Below are 21,434 nucleotides of genomic sequence, written 5' to 3' on the forward strand. Positions count from 1 at the left end.
ACCGATGTGGTCACCTCACATTTCCTCTACGTCCTTTTACCACAAACACAAAAACGTTACATCACGTACAGCCAATTTGTTCACTTAAAAATTGACAAAGAAAAATATAGGAAATGCATACAATACGTGGGAGGGAATAAATTAGGAAGATATATATATATAGGGAAAAACATGATTTCAAAATATTGGCAGCTGCAAATCTACTTAAAAGAAAATCCTCGCAAAATTCAAATGAATTCACCGTATCGGTCCAAGCTTCGGCAAACGCCTCATCACTACATCTGTGTTGGTTAAACGAATTCCACATCACTTTATAAACCGAAACGCCAATGCAAAGCAAAGGACCAAATAACTATATACCAGCATGTAGTCGGCTAAACAAGCTCGACCACATTCACCATCCTCCAAAGCGTTTTCCCCCCGAACAGAAAAACAGTTTAAAACTTGGACTAGTATATTCCACTTCGAACAAAAGACGCACACTATTGAGCTGTAAACAACGTGTGAGGCGACCGAGCTCTCCTGAAATGTCAACCCGGAGTCGCGTCACTCCTGGCTGGCCGGACGGCTGCCTGCGCACGTGTTGATCAAATGCTGCAATTCTAGGTCATGCCGGACCGTAACCCCCATGATTAACCTCATGACACCCCACTCTGAGACAGGTGACGTAGAACTGTTGCTGTCTAAATGAAAACAAGCCTAAGTATAGAGGAACAGGGCAGGGTATACAACGAACGCGCACGCATTAGTGTGTGTGTGTGTGTCTGTGTGTGTATGTGTGTGTGATAGAGAGAGAGAGAGAGAGAGAGAGCGCCCGACCGCCCACGTGCACACGCGTGTAATGTAGTGGAAGATAGAAGGAATTCCTATCAGAGATGCAAAGGATGAGAGGCCCTGAAGTGACTGTGACGGGGATTAATGGGCTACGGTGACGATGTGTGTGCTCGGAAAATGCAGTAGACAATTACCTGACCCATGGGTATTGATGTCGAAAGATGTTCTAAGGACCACCTTACTCAATTTTTACAACCAATATTTCATGAGCGCGAGCTAACGAACAGATTAGTAAAGGATAAGATGTAAAGATGGAGAGGAGTAACGATCGGAGTTCCACAGGGTTCAGTGCTTGCACCAATGTTTTTTTGTCGTCCACAAGATTCAGTGTTTGCACACACAACATTTCTTGTCTGTCTATGACATGAAAGATACAACAAATTATGCCATCATGTGTGCAGATGAAGCAAAAATCATGAGCGAGGATGGTAGGCTATTGCAAAAAGATTTGCACTATTTTTGCATGGGAAATGAAATTCAATAAAAGAAAAAAGAAAAAAAGTACGGGAAATGGGTAATAGTGGCAAAAGACCATCCTTGAACTATTCCTTGGAAGTGAACCCGTTACAAGATTAAAAAAGGAGAAACATTTGGTAGTGTTGATCAAAGACAACCTGCCACCTGACAGACATGTCAGCAGGATTGTGGGAGAGACGTACTGACTACTGCAGAAGATGAAATTGGCGTTTCACTAGATGGATGAAGAGATGGTGAGAAATATAAAAACCCTGATTCGTCCGAGACTGGAATATGCGTCAGTAGTATGGTCCCCACAGAGAGAGAAGGATCTAATCAAAATAGAGAGAATACGATGGGCAGCGACGAAACTGTTCCATAGCCTGGCAGATAAACCACACGAGGAGAGACTGAAAGCACTGGGTCTGCCAACTTTGAAAGATCGAAGAGAAAGAGGGAACATGATTACACTATTCAGGTCACTAAAGGATCGATTGCATTGGCAAAAGAGATCTGATTAAATATGGGAGTGCTTTAAGAGGCCATGCTAACAAATTAAGACCACATATCTATAAGATGTGAAGAAATACATTATTCCATATAGATGCATAAATACTTGGAATAGCTTTGGGAGTGATATAGCCTAAGCTCAAACAATACGCGAATTCAAATCTATATGTAATAATTGGAAATCAGATATATAAATTTAGAATTTTACATGAATTTGAGGCTAGACATGATAAGATGGTACATAGGAGAAGGGGACGGGGTCTCACGAGCGTTGCCCCTTTCCTGTATACTACAATTAGGTAAATACATACACACATCGTGGAGTGCGTGACCGACTTGGCAAATCGTGGGCTAGGTTTAGAAGAGAAGCGCAAAAAGAGACGGGGTGAAGAGGCGGGTGAAACACGGGGATAAAATAAGAGGGAAAAAAAAAATGGTGAAGCGGCATGCGGAGGGGGTAGTGGCGATAGCGATGGTGGTTCTTCTGACCTGTGATTTCGGTTCCATCAAAGCCCCACCCCCTGTCTTTATATATATATATATATGTGTGTGTGTGTATGCATATGTGTGTATATGTATACGTATATCTATATATATATGTATTGTGTATATGTATATGTACGTATATTATGCATATATGTATATATCAAATAATTCCGACTGTTGTCCCCGGATTCGAACCAAGGCTCGTGATGCCGACGCTCTACCACTAGGCTATCGGGGAATGTGTACGCGTGCATATTGCGGCAAGATGGCTGATACAATCTCCACAACCCAGGCGACGCAAGGGTACCGCTGGACGTTAAATCGATGGTCCCCGGGTAGGCCGTCCCGATCTTCAACACGGTAAAACGTTTAGCTAAACCGACTTTTCACCAAACCGAGCTTAAGTGTTACCAGTAAAACACGCACGTGCGCACGCGCAGTACTTGCTGAAGAAAGTTCCCGGTGGAAAAAGGGGGCCGGGGATGAGGCAGCGCCGAGAGAAAAGGTCGCATCTTTCGCCCGTTCTGCATTACCTTCATCTGTGGCTAGTATTAAAGCTCTATCACACTGGGCTATTTTTGCCCCCGATTGTTGGAGCAGATTTGCAGCCCGAAACTCTCGGAAAGGAATCTGTATGCTGGAGGAAAAGAATTTTCCTCCAGCATATTTAATGACATTTAATGTTTTTTTTATTGAGAAAAGAAAATAGTTTGTCATAGTGATTTTACGGCGGAAAAAGTTCTGGGGGTGGGTGGTACCGCCGATTAATCGAATGTTGGATGAAAAATAGTCCAGTGTAATAATCCCCTTTACGAGACATCTGGTGTCTTCATCCAGTAAATTATGCAAGCCATGCGACCTGAAGCGAATTAAATTATTTTTATTCAAAATCCCGTGGAAAGCCCATCCAGAATCTATTCTCATTCTATTACATTACAGGACCCTTGTCGTTGTCCTTTGCACCTCAGATGCTGACTAAGGGATAAGTATAACAGAGAGAATCTTTCCCGGTCATTACTCAAGATTATAAGTAGTTGCGAATGTTCCTTAACGCCTAAAACTGAAATGTTCTTATTATTCGCCTCCAACACCGAAACACGTACACGGTGTCAGCGAGGGAAACAAGCCGTTAAAATGTTGAAGTTAAAATGTTAAATAATTTCTGTTTTACGCAGAGCAAATATTAACGAATCGGTATAGTAGCAGAGGCTAGTGTACAGGAATGAATTAAAGCAACATTGTGGCTCATAAGTCATTGAAAACAAAATGTAATGGGAATACGAATTTCACGAGTGTTATGTATAGGAGAGACTTGAAGTGAATTTTTTCACTTTTTAGAGAAAGTAGAAAGAATGGGGTGGGTTTTATGGCCGACATGTAAAAATGTGTGTGTGTGTGTGTGTGTGTGTGTGTGTGTGTGTGTGTGTGTGTGTGTGTGTGTGTGTGTGTGTGTGTGTTATTATTAAGTACACAATTTTCGAGTACCCAGTTTGTCCTTCGTAAGAAACGAATTGGGATGACTACTTTCGTTAATGGCCAATGCATATCAAATTACACAAGCTGCTCACAATATTCGCGGTTTTTTTTTTGGGGGGGGGGGAGGAATGTCAGTTATTGGCAGTTATGTCGATTCTACATACTGAGATCTCGCTTCTTCATCACTGTTACAGTGGACGGCCGCGCTTTCTTTATCAAATGATCGTACACTGTGCGCGCATGCAACACACAATGCATCGATGAATGCTGGCGACTTTATTCGGTTGACTATCTTCTCACATTAGTTGCCAGGTTACCCAAAAACGATGTAGATTAACAACGATGTCCAACAGTAAAGTTTCTTAGTTTCAAGACGATTTTATTAGTAATTTCATAATCAGATTAAATATGTATGCAGGACACTGTGTGTGTGTGTGTGTTCACCTTGGTCTTTGGATCACGTGTTGGACTCGTGATCGACAGCTATTTCCCTCCTGGAAGAGAGCTCAGAGCTCGTATGACCGATCTATGGGTAATGCTATGACCTTTCACACACACACACACCCAACTCCCCGCCCACGAGAGTCAGAGTAACGACCCAAAGCACAGCGATACCGAAATAATTTCGGTTCTGGGCAGGATTCGAACTGGGTACTGCGAGCACTATCGTACTTCCCAGTCCATTGCTCTACCAACTTCGCCACCGAGTCGTGTGTGTGTGTGTGTGTGTGCGCGCGCGCGCCCCCTCGTGTATTGTTTTGCATTCTGGTCCGTCTATCGACGGGAGGTTTTCTTTAGCTAAGAGGCATTACTTTATGCTGAAGAGGTTTTAAGAGGTTTGGCCAAGTGAGGGAAGATAAGTAAATTACCGGAAAGGGGGAACTTTATCGCTTCATGTTCGTGGAAATCTCTGCACCGGCCGCCGATAGGCTAGATTGCATGCCCCACTGTTTACACACGTGTTGCTAAAGCCGATTGTGAATGTGAGGGGACCGAAGAACACAAACACACACACGCAGAGAGAGAGAGAGAGAGAGAGAGAGAGAGAGAGAGAGAGAGAGAGAGAGAGAGAGAGAGAGAGAGAGAGAGAGAGAGACAGAGACCTAAACATTAGATGAATCGGATACATAAAAGGCAAATGTTCCCAGGAATGTTTACTCGTTAACAAATCAACAGAATGGTACCACACAACATCGGGGGAGGGGGGGTTGGAAAGGTTAATTGCTGAATTGTGAATTAAGTTTCAGAAGTATATTTGGGTTGCAGTGAATCTAAATCGAGAGGAATCATAGTGCTCGTATTGGAAAACTGTGTGGGAAGGAAGTGCAGAATCAATTGAGGCTGAGATGATATCTTCCATATTGAAGGAATAGGAAGTTTATAATGAAAAAGAAAAAAAGAAATCTAGGAGGAGGAGGAGGTGGAGGAGGAGGAGGTGGCGGCAAAGGCAATTATTAGGGTCATCTAATACTACTCGATTTGGTAATGTAGTGTGAAAGATACTTCATTATCGTTGAAGTGTTAAAAGATATAGTCAAAATTGTAGATGTGTGCACTCTAACATTAATGCATGCGTCCACACATAAAGTACATGGATCGGTATCACAGGCAATTAGAACATATACCCATCGATATGTGTGAATGACCAGTCGCATTGGCTAAAGGTGTCATTTTTTCACTTCGAAAATCGGCGAGCCGATTCGGGTCGGGTCGGGTGTTACTGTTCCACTCTCTTTGGGTTTTCACGCAAATGGCCTGGCAAGCACATAACTCAATCCAACCGGTGTAGCACAGATTCTGTCGCGACTGTTGTTTGACTTTTGTGTCTTCGTTGTGCTTCAGACGTTAATTTAAATAATATATTTGCCACTTCAGTGCCTAATGTCTGCGTGTGGCGTATATCCTTCGGTCTGAAATTTACGGTGGGTCGATATAAAAAGTTACTTGTTACAGCTTCGCAGTGAATGCCGGCCACTGTACTACACAGAAGTGAAGCCGACTGTACGTATGAAAAATGTATGTATTCTTGTCTAACGCGCTTCCTGAATAAAACAAAAAGCTGTGCTTTTAAAGAAATATTTATTTACTGTTTTAATGAAGCACTCCTAATCAATTATAGTTTTGCTTAACATGATAATTCGCACTTTATTAAAGATCATCTTAGACCAACTTCCTGTTCCAGTCATCACTGGACATTAAGCGTAAATTCTGCAGTCTGATCTCACTCTTAAGCGGGCCATACACGATCAATATTATTGCGCAATATTCCGTATTGTACAGTATTGACGGTGTAGGGATGATATTGAAGAATGACACAATATATTGAAGACCTCTAATGTATAGACGAAACACTATGCATCTTCTATACCATCCCTACATTCTCAATAATACTGTAAAATACGGAATATTGCGCAATAATATTGATCGTGTAGGGCACGCTTTAACACTGTCGTTGTCTCGCTTCCTTTCCTTCAGGTGTATGACTTTTACCAATAGCTATCAACTTCAGGTTCATTAGACTGACATCCCTATCGCCCACACACCATCTTCCTAGCTTTACCCTCACCTCTCCCAGACTCGCGTATTAAATATTAATGTGTCAAAAAAGTGATAATGCGAGAGAAATAACAATTACATCAATATTCCTGATAAAAACGTCAGTTTTCCTCGTCCTGAATTCGGTAATAGTTGATCGTTATGTATTAAATTAATCATCTACTCTATCGTGACTGATGCAAATCTACTTCTAGATCCTTATCTGGGCGAATGATTCTTCACCTTCAGTATATGTGCAAGTAACAAATCGAGCAAGCAGAGCTAAGTTTATTCCCGTTTTAACTGCGAGAAACCGTTCAGATTTCTGGGAACTAAGATTTTGTCTTTCTCAGTGTGAGATGAGTGAAACAAAATCTTCATTCTTTTATGCACGTGACAGTTACATTTATATTTCTAACAACATTGTACGAGGTTTAACTATATTGCCAACAATGGCGGAGCTAGTGCGTACCAATGGAAAAAAGAATTAACCAAGAACACTTGTCAGACATTTCATCCTGAAATCCCAGCCAGATCTTTTCCTACCTCGCCCCCTTTCTGCCCACCCGCTGGGGCAGGTAACTTGATCCTATTTTGTATGTTTGCTGAAGATGGCCTCAAAACAGAGACCGAAATATACAGCTCCCCTGTTTCACTTTTCTCTAGTTCTTTTCACCAGGTGTGGGCTCATCTATGTGTATGTTAGGGCGTCGTTACTTTCGGCAAAGGTCGAGGGGATGGCGGTTCGAACCCTCCCACCGGCGAAGCTGAACCAAGGGCATGGTTAATTAAATTCCATGCTACAAAATCCTCTGTAAGGGGCTCCGTCCTTGCTTCCCGTTAGGGAGGAGAGTGACGTTAAATCTCATATATAATATACATTTTAACAACCACAATGCACTTTAATTCTAAGCAATCAAAGGCCGACATGCAGAAATTGAAATGCGGTACTGCCAAGGACTCGAACCCGGCATCCTCATGACAAGTGCGGCAGTGACTTACCAACTAGGCTAGCGCAATTTTTCTACTACATTTGTATGCTCGAGTCACATACACATGTATGTATATATATATATATATATATATATATATATATATATGTATATAATAACCAGGTCTATGAACGGCTTACGATGCTCTTTACCCTCCCTACGAGCACCTGGTCCAAATGCATTATCCACCCGAACCCCAACACCACCGGCCTGAATTGTGGTTTATATGTTCCTTCGTTGGCTTCCTTTGCTAAATATAGCAGCACTACGCACGCCTTTGTCTAATCATCCGGGACCCTCCCTTCCCTTCACAGAATTTATCATCGCCTCTTATTTATAACTTTCAAAGAAAACTAATCCTAGAGGATTATAACCCCCCCAACAGCCAGGATGACCTGGCAGCGAACATGGTGAAGGAGGAAAGTATAACCAACCTTGGATTCCAATGTTCTTTATTTACTTGTACGCTCAATTTCCACTTCCTTCAATATCACCAAAGACACAGGGGGGTTATCATGGTAAAGTACCCTAAATCTTATTTCATGACTCCCAACAATAACTGTGGTCACTTCACGGTCTAAAGTGGCAGATGTTGGTGGAAACAAGCTACTGCACTGTACTGAATGATCAGTGCGCAGGAAGGAACACGGTAATTATGTCTAATTAATGAATGTTTAAATCTTCACGTATGAAAAACCCCATCGGATGGACCTGGTAGGAATGGTCTCGTGTTCTCTTGGTTGTTACTGTGCGCCTTGTGTTTGCTCTTCACCCAGCTTCTTGTTTCTTCGGTTAAGAACATAAAAAGGCTTTTCTTGTCCCCTTATCCCCCAACCACAAAATTTCAACTAAATTTCCTGAAAAATCCATTCTTGCACATGGCGACTTTCTCATGTTTTGCATGAAAAATGCCTTTCATTCTATTTTGGAGGAATAGGGATTGGCTGTTTAGTACTGTCCGTGATAATTATATATTTCTCCCACAGTATTCCTTAATTTATGGCAATGTAAAACAAATAAAAACTTGTCTCCCCCTTCGTTGCAAACTTGAGCCATTATATGTCCGTAACCCTCTTTCTCCCCTTCCCTTCTCCTTCCATTAATGACGTCAAGAGTACAAAGTTTCCTCGAAAATACTGAGACGCGATTGTTTTTCCCGATAGATGCGATTTGATGCAAGACGAGGTGAAAACAACCACACGATGGGAGAAAAGAAATCATTATTTCTATTCGTATGAAAAAGTACAATATTGTGCGGAAACCTTACGCGGAAAATGCCAAACCTAGCTGCGTAGTGTGCGGAACGGTTTTGTGCAATTAATCGTACTGTGTATGCACCAGGTTGTACATACGCGCGCGTGCCTGATGATGCTCAAATGGGGGTTTTTACAAGAATTTCGTGCTGTGCTATTTGATGTCTCGTGATCATAGATTGTTCAACGATACCCATCATAACTAACCATCGACACTGTTGTCCTTTTCGGTTGACGCGAGTGCGATGCAGAATGTATGAGTGTATAGCCGTACTTGAAATGTGCATGATTTATATGGTCCTATACAAGCATACTAAGGACTACCAACACAGTAATGACTAGCGTGGAGCTAAGATTCTATAAATGGATAACATCAAAAAGTATAGACTGTGTCTGGGGGCGTAGGCAATCAAAAATACCAGCATAAAAAGGTATATAGGGATGAATCTCATCTAAATGTATTTCATGCATATTTCAAGTATGGCTACCCCTAATATAAGGGGCAAAGGCCTTTTGATGTATGCATGTACATTTCAAGTAGAGCTGTGGGGTCCAAACAGTCAAATGTGAGGAAGTATTTATCAATATTATCGTTAACACCATTGCTATTATCAGTAGGTTCATGTAAGTGTCCAAATCCTGCGTGTCCTCCCCTAGTACAACATCGGGGCCTTTATATAGCTTGTGTTCACTGTATCACACATTGTACCCCTGAAGGCGACACCTCAACTGTGATAGAAACTTCCTCGCAATTTGAGTATGTAAATCCTAGATCCCAATCTTTCACGTCTGATTGCGTGTGTAATGGATATGTTCTAGTATATATACTATATTTATATATGTAATAATAATATCCACAACATTGAATGGGTCCCATTGAACAGATTTACATGTATCAACCACAATTCACTTTAATTCTAAGCTATCAACATTGAAACACTCGAGGAGGCATACATGCAGAAATTAAACATGGTACATCCAAGGACTCGAACCTGCGCAAGCATGTTATAAACTATATATATATATATATAATACCGCTCAAATAGTCTATACAATCAGCTTCTAAAGGCTGGCAACCTTAGGTGATTTTCATCTAAAACTTCACTTAGTCTAGTTATAATTACTTTTATATACATTTGATAAACCATTCGTTCAGTTAAGTTCTTTATGCTCTCCTTTTTTATGAAGTAAAATCAATATATCATTATGTCAAGATTCGGGGCCACTTTCCTGACGTATGCACCGATTAAACAATTAAGTTCATCTTCAAGAAACTTCTTTCCCTGCGTCTTTCAGTAGATCTATTGATACGCAGACTTCCACGGGTGCTTTTCCTTGTATCATCTTAGAATGCTATTTTATTATTTGTGACATCTGGTGCTCTATTAACGTTTTCAGGTTAATATTCTGACGACCATTTTACGAGTAAAGCTCTTGGTAAATTTCTACGAAAAGTAACAAGACTTGCAAGGCATGTTGAGTGATCTGAACAGGGAAAGTTTCAAAGTAGGTTTGAGGGTGAGGAGTAAAACCAATGTAATGGTCAACTTGAAAGTTAAAAGTAAAGCAATTCATGAGTTTCCGAATGCTGAAAAGTAAAATTTAGGCCATTTAATGAAAATGGCTAAAGATAAAGGAAATATTAAATAAAAGGGCGTATATATCACAAATGGAAAACCTTTGGTAAACATAGCAACATTGTAAGATGTTCTGTAATGTATGAAACTCAATTTACAATCAGTGTACGAATGACAGCTACGGATGTGAGGCATGGAAATTGACGAAGATAGAGATGAAATTAAGGAGTGCAGTGGATGGAGAGATAAATGAAGGGAATTATGCATAAAGACAGGAAAATGTCAAGTTGGATGAGATATACAGTAGACATCAGGTTACCCTTATTGAACACTAGTTTAAGCACTAGAAATACAGAATCGTACTAGTTTCATTGAGCTGAGATAATAACCCCAGACTAAAGTACGTAGAAAATAAGAACATAAGAATGAAGGACACTGCAAGAGACCATAAGGCCTACACTAGGCAGCTCCGTATCCATCACCACCTGTCATCCCCATCCATAAAGTTGTCTAATCATTTCTTAAAACAACTGATAGTTTCAGCGCTTACTACATGGTTACTAAGTTTATTCCATTCGTCGACCAAAATGCCAGTCTTGTTCAAAGTAACACATTGTTCAAAAACGTAGATAACAGCACACCGTTCTCGGACCTTCCCCGCGTTACTCGAAAAACGAATCGAGCTTTTCAGGCGCCGTAGATTGAAAGACGAAGCCACGTCGAAAGGTAGGAACATGCTGCTTGCGTTTTTGCATATGCATGCGTGGTTTTGTGTGTGTGTGTGTGTGTGTGTGCGTGTGTGTGTGCGTGTGTGTGTGTTTTGGGGGTTGTGACCCTTGGCTAAATAAAATCTCCTGATGACAAATGCGAAGTGAAAAGACATGAAATACCGTGTCCATACAATTCATTGTTTATACATAAAGTCATGAATACATGTTATAGTATCTTAATTGTCCACTTATAACTCTACACCCTTTTTATAAATATAAAAATACATTCATATAACAATATAATTCACCCGATTTAACGCGTGTCAATAAACGGAAGAAATTTACGACGGAAAAAAAAAAAATTGCCCACGTAATGGCTATTCAGCTTCTTGACTCTCATCCCTCCCCCTTCTCAAGACTTCTTGGTCGCCGTTGTCGTCGTCGTTGTTGTTGTTGTGTTCGTGTGACATGTGGAACGAAAGCCTCAGCGATTGAAAGGTTGGGCTTCTTTTGCTCGTCTTACGAAAGCCCGGGATACAAAGATAAATCATAAACACACCATCGCCGCCACAGGATACTCAACAACCCAACGAAACCATCTAGCGGAGCAAGCAACTCGTTGTATCCACCGCGATCCCATTCACCTGGGACGAGACACGATTAGGTGAAGTTGGAGAGCCAAACAATTTGGGAACGGCCGCTCGTCTGTGGGAAAACAACTCCTTTGATGGCAGCGGCCTCTTTGCAGAAAGAGGAGAGAACCCAAAGACTAATTTCTTAAATACGCGAGACAGTGTTGCTGCAAAGCGGTTCGAGAAATGAGGAAAGGGAGACTTCAGAATTAGAAAACGGGTTCCTATTTAAGATGTCCTCGGGAATAATGTTTAACTCATCGCCCATCAATTGCTCCTCCTCTCCTAATTGCCAGTGAGTCCTCTTGAAGCGAAACATTTTGTCCCCAACTCCATTCCCTCGCCCTCGCCTTCCCTCTCTTCCTTTCTTTCGCTCAGTCCCGCTCAGTCTTTTCGCATTGGGCGGACCCGAACTGAATGTGGGAATTTTACAAAAATCTAACGGGAGCGAGCAAAGGGAGATTGTGCAAGCCCATAGGTGCGCGCGCGCGCGCGTGCGTGTGTGTGTGTGTATTCACCTTGGTCTTTTGGATCACGTGTTGGACTCACGATCGACAGCTATTTCCCTCCCGTAAGAGAGCTCAGAGCTCGTATGACCGATCTATGACCTTTCACACACACACACACACCCAACTCCCCGCCCACGAGAGTCAGAGTAACGACCCGAAGCGCAGCGATACCGAAATAATTTCGGCCCTGGGCAGGATTCGAACCAGGTACTGCGAGCACCACCGTACTTCCCAGTCCAGTGCTCTACCAACCGCGCCACCGAGTGTGTGTTTGCGTAAGCGCATACCTTTGCAAGGAAGGGTTTTTTGCAAGCAGTGGGGACGGGTGTGCAAGGAGCTCCTTTAAGTCAAAGTCTTTGTAACCTGAGTGTTGATGTAAGTGAACATAGAAGAGCTTGAGTGGCGAGAAGAAGACTACACACGTGCACGCTTTACCTGCCACGTGCAAAACAAGAGCTCATTACAGAGCTTTTCTACGTCAAGCACAACTTGGCTCGATAATGAAAACAACACAAGACATTCTATCGCAGAGAACACGAGTCTACTAAAAAAACAATAAAATCACCGCCATTTCCCGGCCGAACGTGGCCGGCCCAGCAGAGCAACGCAAGACCTGGCCGGGTCCATTTTTCATACCTATTTTATTTTTCACTTTCTGTGGCTCGCTAGCAACAACGAGAAGATTCTATTTCCAGCTAATTGACTTCGAGGGAAGCACCAGACACATCCACCTCCGCCCTTTTCTTTTTAAACGTATCCAATCGCGGGGGGGACGAAGGGGTCGATTTCATCTCCACTTCAAACCTCTCCACCGAGATGGGCAACTCGGTGCCCACGTCTCATTTGGCTTCTCCCGATAAGCCTCGTTCATTCACAAAAGTAGCTTCATTCTGATTCTGGTTTGGGGGGCACCTCGGAAAGAGGAGAACCGGGGGGTGGGGGGGGGTGTCCGAGTGGGAGAGAAGGTTCCCCCCCAACGCTCGATCAAGTTCGAAGCCAAGTGCTCGAGGTCGATGCGAGCAGCTGCCGCCAATGGAGGGCAAAGTTGCGAGGAAGCCAAAAATTGTCACCAGGAAATAACCTTTGTTGTTGTGTTACCCTTGCACGGGGTTCCTAATGCCAGCCCGTCTCTCTCTTCCCTTCCCCCCACTTCTCTCTCTCTCTCTGTGTGTGTGTGTGTGTGTGTGTGTGTGTGTGTGTGTGTGTGTGTGTGTGTGTGTACACCTGAGCGCACAAGACAATTTAATCTGAATGTGCAGCAGCGAACTTGTGGTTTTGCCGCATCCTGAGCCGAATGAAGATGTTCTCTCTTTCAAAGGAGTAAACGGGGTCAACCCGCCTCTCCTGTGAGATCAAAGTCTTTGCAAAATGAGGCTTAATTAAGAAACTAGAAGGAACCGACCCACTGCAGTAGAGGGAGAGAATTTAATAACGGCAGAAATCAACGAAGGATAGAAAAAACAGTGTCTAATAGAAAATGGATAAATAAAGGCGAACAAGCTTCAGTAATGTATGGCAGGATATTTTTTTTTCTCTTTTCTAATCTATGGGTAAAACAAGTACATAAAAACCCAATTACAGACCCGAATAATATAACAAGTTCCCTGTACTTTTTCGTTTCCTCCGCGGAGGGTGTAACTGAAACATTAAGAACTAAAAACGGATCCAACGGAAATTTGTCACTAATATTTTCAACCGCGATGTACGTGGTCCCATTCACTCGCAGAACACTCCGACTGGATCGGTTTTCATTCTCGTGAGCCGCGCAGAGCATTTCCCTCGGCGGAATGAAAATAGCCGAGAGTCAGCCGGAATAGCGGTATGCCAAACAACGCTGCGAAAGGGATAACGAGACAACTCCCCCTCTCTCCCCACCATAGCACACAGTCCGGTTATTCCATTTAAAGTAAGAGCGTTTGTTCATTCTGGCCTTAACTTGCTGATAAAAGGTGGAGGGAGGGAGGAAGGAAGGAAGGAATGAAGGGAGACAATGCAGATGAAATAACCCGTCAGACAAGAAAAATAAATAAAATGAAAAAAATAAAATAAATCGTACCACATGGAACTGACAGTAGTTTACCCAACCCTTTGACCCTGCTAGACAATATCGCGTCGCTATTGTTTTGCATTTTACGTTGTAGTATGGAAGTCCAGGGTCATATTGGGGTAGAGTGGGGTTTAGTCATTTTCTTTGGGTTTAGAAGAGGTTTTATGTTGTATTTATAGTTTGATAAGAGTTTCGTTTTTGGGGTAGTGCGGGATAAGAGTCCGTATCGGAGTTTTATCGCCCAAAATTTGGTGTGAATCATTTGCAGGGAGCAGATAGGAGGAGGGTTTTTGTTGAGAAGTTGTTGTTTAAGTCGGGTGTTCCAGAAATGTCGCATCGATAAGTTGGACCCATACAGGTGGTAGAATCAGAGGTACTAGGAGGGACGATGAATGGGTTTACATGGATGTCTACTTTGACTTGACCGACCCCTTTGTATGTGGTACCAAGTTTCCTAAAATAATGACACTATTAAATAGAGTAAACTAGCGAATTTTATTCTCAGTTTCATCATAACGTTTCCTCAAGTTTCACTGACCAGTCCCTCGGCCCTCCCATAGATTCCTAACAAGAAATTGGACTTTTTCCGCTGTGTGAGACAGGTAATGTGTCATCAGCTGACAGTGGTAGAAGGATAGTTGCCGATTGCCAGCTCTTGCCATGAGATGGTCGTGTGTATGGCGAGAATGATGTCTTGACATTCTAGTGTTATTTCAAAAACTTTGTTACGCTTATATGAAGATGACCGTGGACGTATGTGGGGCTCAGTTATTTTTTTAGATGGCTTACGGGGTGTCGTTCCCAGACATCATTACCAAATAACGTTTCAGCATTGTCTAAGGCAGTGGTTCTCAAACTATGGGTCGCGACCCAAGTTGGGTCGCTGGGACGCGGAAAATTCCCACGTTTTCAGAGTATTTCAAATACTTGACCAATTAATTTAGTTTTCTGAAGGAAATGCAGTGCCATGGATTCTATTAATTTAGTTTTGTTACAGAAAAGATGTACACATTTTTTTTTTTCCAAATAAAGGTCTATATATTACAATGTCCATTTTGTTTCTCTTTACTTTATTCTGGGTCGCGAAGGATTGAAATGTCCCAAATAGGGTCGCTCACGAAATTTTTTGAGAAGCACTGGTCTAGGGGAGGATTAGGTGGTACTCTGTTGCTGGCAGTAGACAGGAGGCGTTTAAGGGGGTCGATGCCGCCTCTCGATTCGCCCTGTCGGCTCGTTCGTTGGCGGGGATGCCAACATGACTTGATACCCAACGGGATGGGCATTTGTATGATCCGCGAATGGATTTTGTGGATAAGCAGGTGGCGAGAGTTTGGGTGGGAAGTGTTTATGGGGAGCTTCGGGAGTTTGAGATAATATAGGGTGAGGGGGGGGGGGTTATGGATGATAAGAACATGAAAATAAAGGAGACTGCAAGAGACCATAAGGCCTACACTAGGCAGCTCCGGCGATGATACACACGGCGACGAGGATGACCAAGTGGTAGACTGGGCATGGGCAGTTCTTTGTGATGTATTAAGTAACCTACATATAGGTGGATTGAAAGTTGGGGTTGATTGAGTCCGTCAATGTGGTAGTATTGATCTTTGCACCATTTGCTGTTCTTTAAATCCGTCAAACTCGTTAATTTTTTGTTGTTTCGATAAACTTTTCAGTACCTTTTCCTGTGGTGTTGCACAACGTGAAAACTGAACCAGTCCTATACTAGTGTTGAATGCTACATGTTGTGTTGTCTGTACTGGGGTGTCTGCCAAGGGCCCTGGCCTTGCCGTTTTGGATTCTCATGCACGCTACTTAATCTCCTAAATTTTGTTAACCCTATACTGGGTTTTAGTAATCCCTTGCATACACCTATGTTCTATTTTGATTCTTATTTCAACTCCAACACACTGGGGGAGCGGAGTAGAAGGAACGTACGGGAGGCTTTATGCTACGTGAAGTTGTATCAATCAACCCTACCTTACCCCAAGCTGAATCTTTCTGTCTACGCTATTTTTATCGCCAAAAAAGGGAAGGGACTTGCACAGAAGTAAAAAAGGCTTTCCATTTCCATGTTAACAGTACACTAGGAACAACGATACAGCTTCCTCTGTCCAAGTTACTCAAGAGTTACCCAATGTCCTGGTACGTTAGTTATTCCTCCAGTGATTGAAAGAATTTAATTCTTCGTCACCTGAAGTAGGAAGCTGTGCTGCTCTTTATGTTCCAGACATAGATGTATTTCCTTGTGGATTTTTGGGAATTCGGTATCAACAATATTTCATTCCTCTATTCGGTTTAGAAATAGCAACAGAAAACACAAATAAACCCAAATCCAACTCGGACAAACACACAGTCGTCTCTTCCTTCTGTCATAATTCTGTACACACCATTAACATGACAAGACAGCACTTGTTCCTTCGCCACTCTAACCATCTTCCTCCTATCACTGTATTACTATTTTTCCGGAATGACCTATACCTATTCCAATATTCAGCTATATACCTCCGTCAATGTATCCTGTCTAGCAGTACCAAAAACTGCCATTTTGTGTGTGTGTGTGTGTGTGTGTGTGTGTGTGTGTGTGTGTGTGTGTGTGAGAGTTCTAGGAGGTGGTAAGATGGGAGGGTGGGGGGGGGGGGGTGGAGTGTTTTCGGGGGTGAAATGGGTGGGAATGTTTTTGTGCCTTGTCCTTTTTGGCTACCCCCCTGGTAAGGGGAAAAAAAAGCCTTGCTATATGTATGTATGTGTGTGTGTGTGTGTGTGTGTGTGTGTGCGTGTGTGTGCGTGAGCAATGTGGCCCAGGTCGGTGGGAATATATTTGCAATTACAAATGACATTGTTCCCCGGGGTGTGTAAAGTTTACTCGAAAGGAGGGGAGGAAGAGAGAACGTCCGATTGAGAAGGCAACATTCCCAAGTTCGACGAAGAGTCGTGTATTATTCACATGCTCCAGCAGATAGTGCCTTCATCGCTGCATGCTGTGTATCTTAGTATTATAAAATAATATTACAAAAACAAAAATAAGCTCTCGAGATGTCATCCGTTACCAGAAAAGGAGCCACAAGGCTATGGGTAATCTGGACCATACTGTGGATTCTCAACCGTTGTGTGTGCGGAAGTGTGTACAAACCTATGCATAAGCGTGTGCATGCACGTGCCCTGTTGGTACACAAATATGCGATTAAATACGTAGGCAAGCGTAAGCTGTGTGTATACGGAGGCTGGGGTGCACGCAAGTGGATGATAGGTTGGTGAGAGAGGGTAAGGCGACCAAGGAGGAGGGGAAGGGGTGGAACACGAGGAGGAGGAAGGAGGGAGGAGGGAGGAAGGAGAGGAGGAGGAGGCGGCGGCGGCGGCAGAAGGGGGAAATGCTAACAAAAATGGGATACGGTAGAGAGGGGTTCGAAGAGAGGGAGATTAATAATAGCAGATGCAGAGATGAAGGCGATCCTGGTCATCATTGCGCGCTGTAAAGAATGACGAACATGGGCAGTGTTTGTGTTAACTTTAAATCCGATTGCATCGCCCTCACCCGAAAGGCATGTAGCGAAAACACATTCGATTATCGATCCATCAACACTCAAGATGGACTTGGCACCTGGCAGGCTGCAAATAAGGGAGGCAAGCCAATCTACAGGTAGTGTGTGAGTGTGTGTGTGTGTGTCAAAGAGCGTGCGTAGGTTTCTGCAGCAACACGCCGTCGTCTCCACCACCGCCTGCAACGACGCCGTGTGGATGCGCCGCGGGGTCAGCAAGGACGGCAAGCATGACCCAGGGGTGTGGCCCTAAGAGTGAAATGACGTGGGACTTTTTCACGCATTGCCCCTCGCCTACGCACACGACACGACTCTCTCGACCATCTTGCAATGTCTTACCCTATAATCCCTCTTGACGTACTCGTACGTGCTCTTCACCCTTGAACCGGTAAACTGTGTACATTGTTACACGATTATCAAATACATGTTAAAAGCACGTGAACGGATTCGAAATTATTACATAAGATTGGATATGACGAGATGCGCACACCGACACACACACACAATATTATATATATATATATATATATATATATATATATTTGGGTCCCATTGAATAACGATACATTTTCATCAACGACAATGCACTTTAATTCTAAGCCATCAACATCGGGAAACCCGATGGAGGTCAACATGCAGAAATTGAAACTTAGTACGGCCAAAGACTCGAACCCTGGCTAGCGTGTGACAAGTGCTAGGGACTAAACCGATTGCTCCATTAAGAGATGTGTGTGTGTATATAATATATATATATATATATATATATATATATATATATATATATATCTGAGGTTGGGGGGGGAGAGGATTCTTGATCCATCAAAGACCCTTCTTGTCATTGATGGCGCAATCGGTTAAGTCCCTAACACTTGTCACGTGCTAGCCCCGGTTCGAGTCCTTGGCCGTACCACAATTCAATTTCTGCATGTTGGCTTACTCGAGTCTCTCTCGATGTTGATGGCTATGATTTATAGTGTACTGTGGTTGATAAATATATATATATATATATATAATCTATACACACACACTTCTAACAATGTTGAGATTAATTAACTAAGCCTCCCTCGTCTCATTATCACCCATACTTAGCAAGTCCCCCCCACATCAATGAAGATAGAGGACTTTCAGCATTAAGTGACGTAATTATACGAATTTCAGCTGACCCAGCCTTCTTTGTCTGCCTTATCATCACACAATAAGGTCTCGCCGGTAAGAGGCTCAACATTGATAACCAATGTGTCGCTGATATCAATCTAAGTTAGATATAAGAAGACTAACCGCGTGCTGGGGGTGAGCGCGGTAACCTTGTTCAGCTCAAGAATAAAATTGTATTACCAGATAATGCAGACGCAGTTAACCCTTCGCACAAAATTGTCTGACGGTTGCCAGAATAAAACACAAAAGTGAATGAACTCGACTTGCGGGAAAAGGAGAGTTGATGCCCATAATATACGCAAAATCCTCCTAATCGTCTAAATGTTGTTACCTCATCACAAAATTAGTTAATTACAGAAAATAAGACATGACATGACCGGTTGTGCACTAAACAATAATAAATCGGGTCTGAAAAAAATACACATTTGTACAAAAAACCACATACCGGTATATATTCAAATACCGGGATGACTGGTTGCCATAATTCATAGATTCTTCTGCAGCAAAACAATTTAATTTCTGTAAGGGTCGCCCCCCCGCCCCCCTTTTAAATGGTTTTGATTGATCGATCACCTTCATTATAAATCTGCTCCTCCAAAATAAATAATCATGGCATTAACGACAAGACATATAAAGTGCGTTAACTGATAATCCCTGCATTATTTCTCGCTGTCGTCACGTGATTTTTATTTAGATAAGCCCCCTCCCAGCGTTTTAAGAATGAACCAAACTTTCATTTTAATATCTAAGCAATGGGGGGGGGGATACACAGGTGATACTGATAGAATGCAATGACAAGAAGAGGTCCTTGATGGATCAAGAATCCTCTCCCCCAGCCTCAGATGAATAAAATCACCAGACGCCATGCAAGAATCCTTTGGTATTGGGGCCCTCCACCTTTGCTGTTCCTGAGCCTTTTGAGTAGTTTGTCTCTCCTGGACTGAATAGAATCGCCTGGCATACACAATTTCCAACCGATTTTGCTCCCTCGGATACCGCCGTGGCCCCTGAAGCCTCGGGAAGCCACTGGGTGGTCAGTGACGTTGCGTTGCATAGCCCCGAGCTGAAGGGCGTACATGGATGCGCGCGCGAACTGGGTTGCAACAAAACAGATGTTGTTGCATCCACGTTCATAAAAGTCGCAAGTCATTCCGCGAGCGCGCGCGTGTATATGTGTGTGTGTGTGTGTGTGTGTGTGTGTGTGTGTGTGTGTGTGTGTGTGTGTGTGTGCGTGTGTTGTCTTACGATTTATGGTCACTCTTCCTTGTCACGACAGAAGCGGATTTCTCGGTTTCTGTACAGTCACGAGCAGATGTCTCGGCTCATCTTGCGAGATTTAGTTGATAAAATTACGATAAAGACATAATTATCGAAGAAGGGTATTTGTATTTTTTGTTCTTAAGAGTGGCTACTTGAACGATAAAGCTTAACTTCCTGATTCATAATGAACAAACACTAAACATTTTAGTCTGTAGTTTCCCCCCTCACTATAATAAAATCGTTAGAGCGCCCAACCTGAACACAAAAGACGACACTGCTGAATGGATATTGAAGTATCAAATAACCATAACAACGATGTGCAAGACTTGTGGCGGACTGCATATTTTCTAAACCATTAATTCGCTTTGTGGTTCTAACTACTTTTGTTATCTATCTACCTTTCTGTTGTCCTATCATGCGACTAACAATAATATACACATGAAAATGCGGGTTTCAACAACTGCATTTACTTGGAACGAATATGACTTGAGAGCCTTGTACAGGGAAATCAATACGGTAGGACTTAATTACCGAACTGATTCAAACCGGAAGTGTGGATGTCTCCTGATAAACGACCTTCCAAACACAAACACACAAAGCATACATGTATCAGTGAGGGTGGTGAACTGGCTTCCGTAATGACTCAAAAAGAATATTTTTAACAAACTGAACGCTCTTGGAGTCCGTCCACTCCCCCCACCACCCAAAGAAAAAAAATGGAGGGAGTGGAGTGGAGTGTAGACTGGAAACAACAGGGTGATGGTGGTCTATGCGCCACACACAATGCAAAGTGGGCTATTTACTCAAAACAATGCAAACAATGCAAGGTCCGCTATGTACCGTAAACAGTCACGACGCGGTGGCTTGTGCACAATGGTGCTGTAGCTATGGAATGAATGAGATCTTAATGTTGCCACGAATAAAATAAAATAAAAATAAGAAGCGTGTGGTGGAAAGCGGCAGAACGCAATAATCCTGCAGACATGTGCAAAAAGAAAAGTTGAAATACAAAAAACGGGAGAGGGAGGTTTGAACAAGAGAGAACGGGCAAGAACAATGAAGACAATACGAAAGAAAGCAGAGAAGAGAAAACGCCGTGTGGGAAACAATAGCAGCGAGACGATAATCTTAATGAATATCGCCGTCTTCTCTCCCACTTCCTCTCGGTCGGCCCTACCCTCTCCTCCCCGTCTCCACCCAAACGCCGCCTTCCCCTCGTCGTTATCTCTCTCTCTCTCTCTCTCCACCCATTTCCTTTTCTTTTCCTCGTACGAATAATCCGGATTCCTTTCAACATTTTCCTTCTATGCCTCTTCACATGGCTGCCTCCTCCTCCTCCTCCACTCTCTCATCCCCTCATACGTACGTATTGTGCTTTACTGTACTGTACATACGTACGTACGATCCTTTCCCGCTACTGTCGACCCACACGACGTGCCTCGCCTCCGTCCACTACTATTTGCGTG

At 42.9% G+C, this 21,434-nt stretch overlaps 1 protein-coding gene across 7 annotated transcripts in view; it reads right to left on the reverse strand.

Annotated features, from left to right (window-relative positions):
* Positions 1-21,434, reverse strand: part of LOC143036810 (uncharacterized) — a 96,232-nt gene that overhangs the window by 39,491 nt on the left and 35,307 nt on the right. The gene's annotated exons all lie outside the window — the stretch shown is intronic.

This window comes from Oratosquilla oratoria, chromosome 21 (genome assembly GCF_046742065.1).
Source record: "Oratosquilla oratoria isolate Oo_2021 chromosome 21, ASM4674206v1, whole genome shotgun sequence".
Classification (NCBI taxonomy): domain Eukaryota; kingdom Metazoa; phylum Arthropoda; class Malacostraca; order Stomatopoda; family Squillidae; genus Oratosquilla; species Oratosquilla oratoria.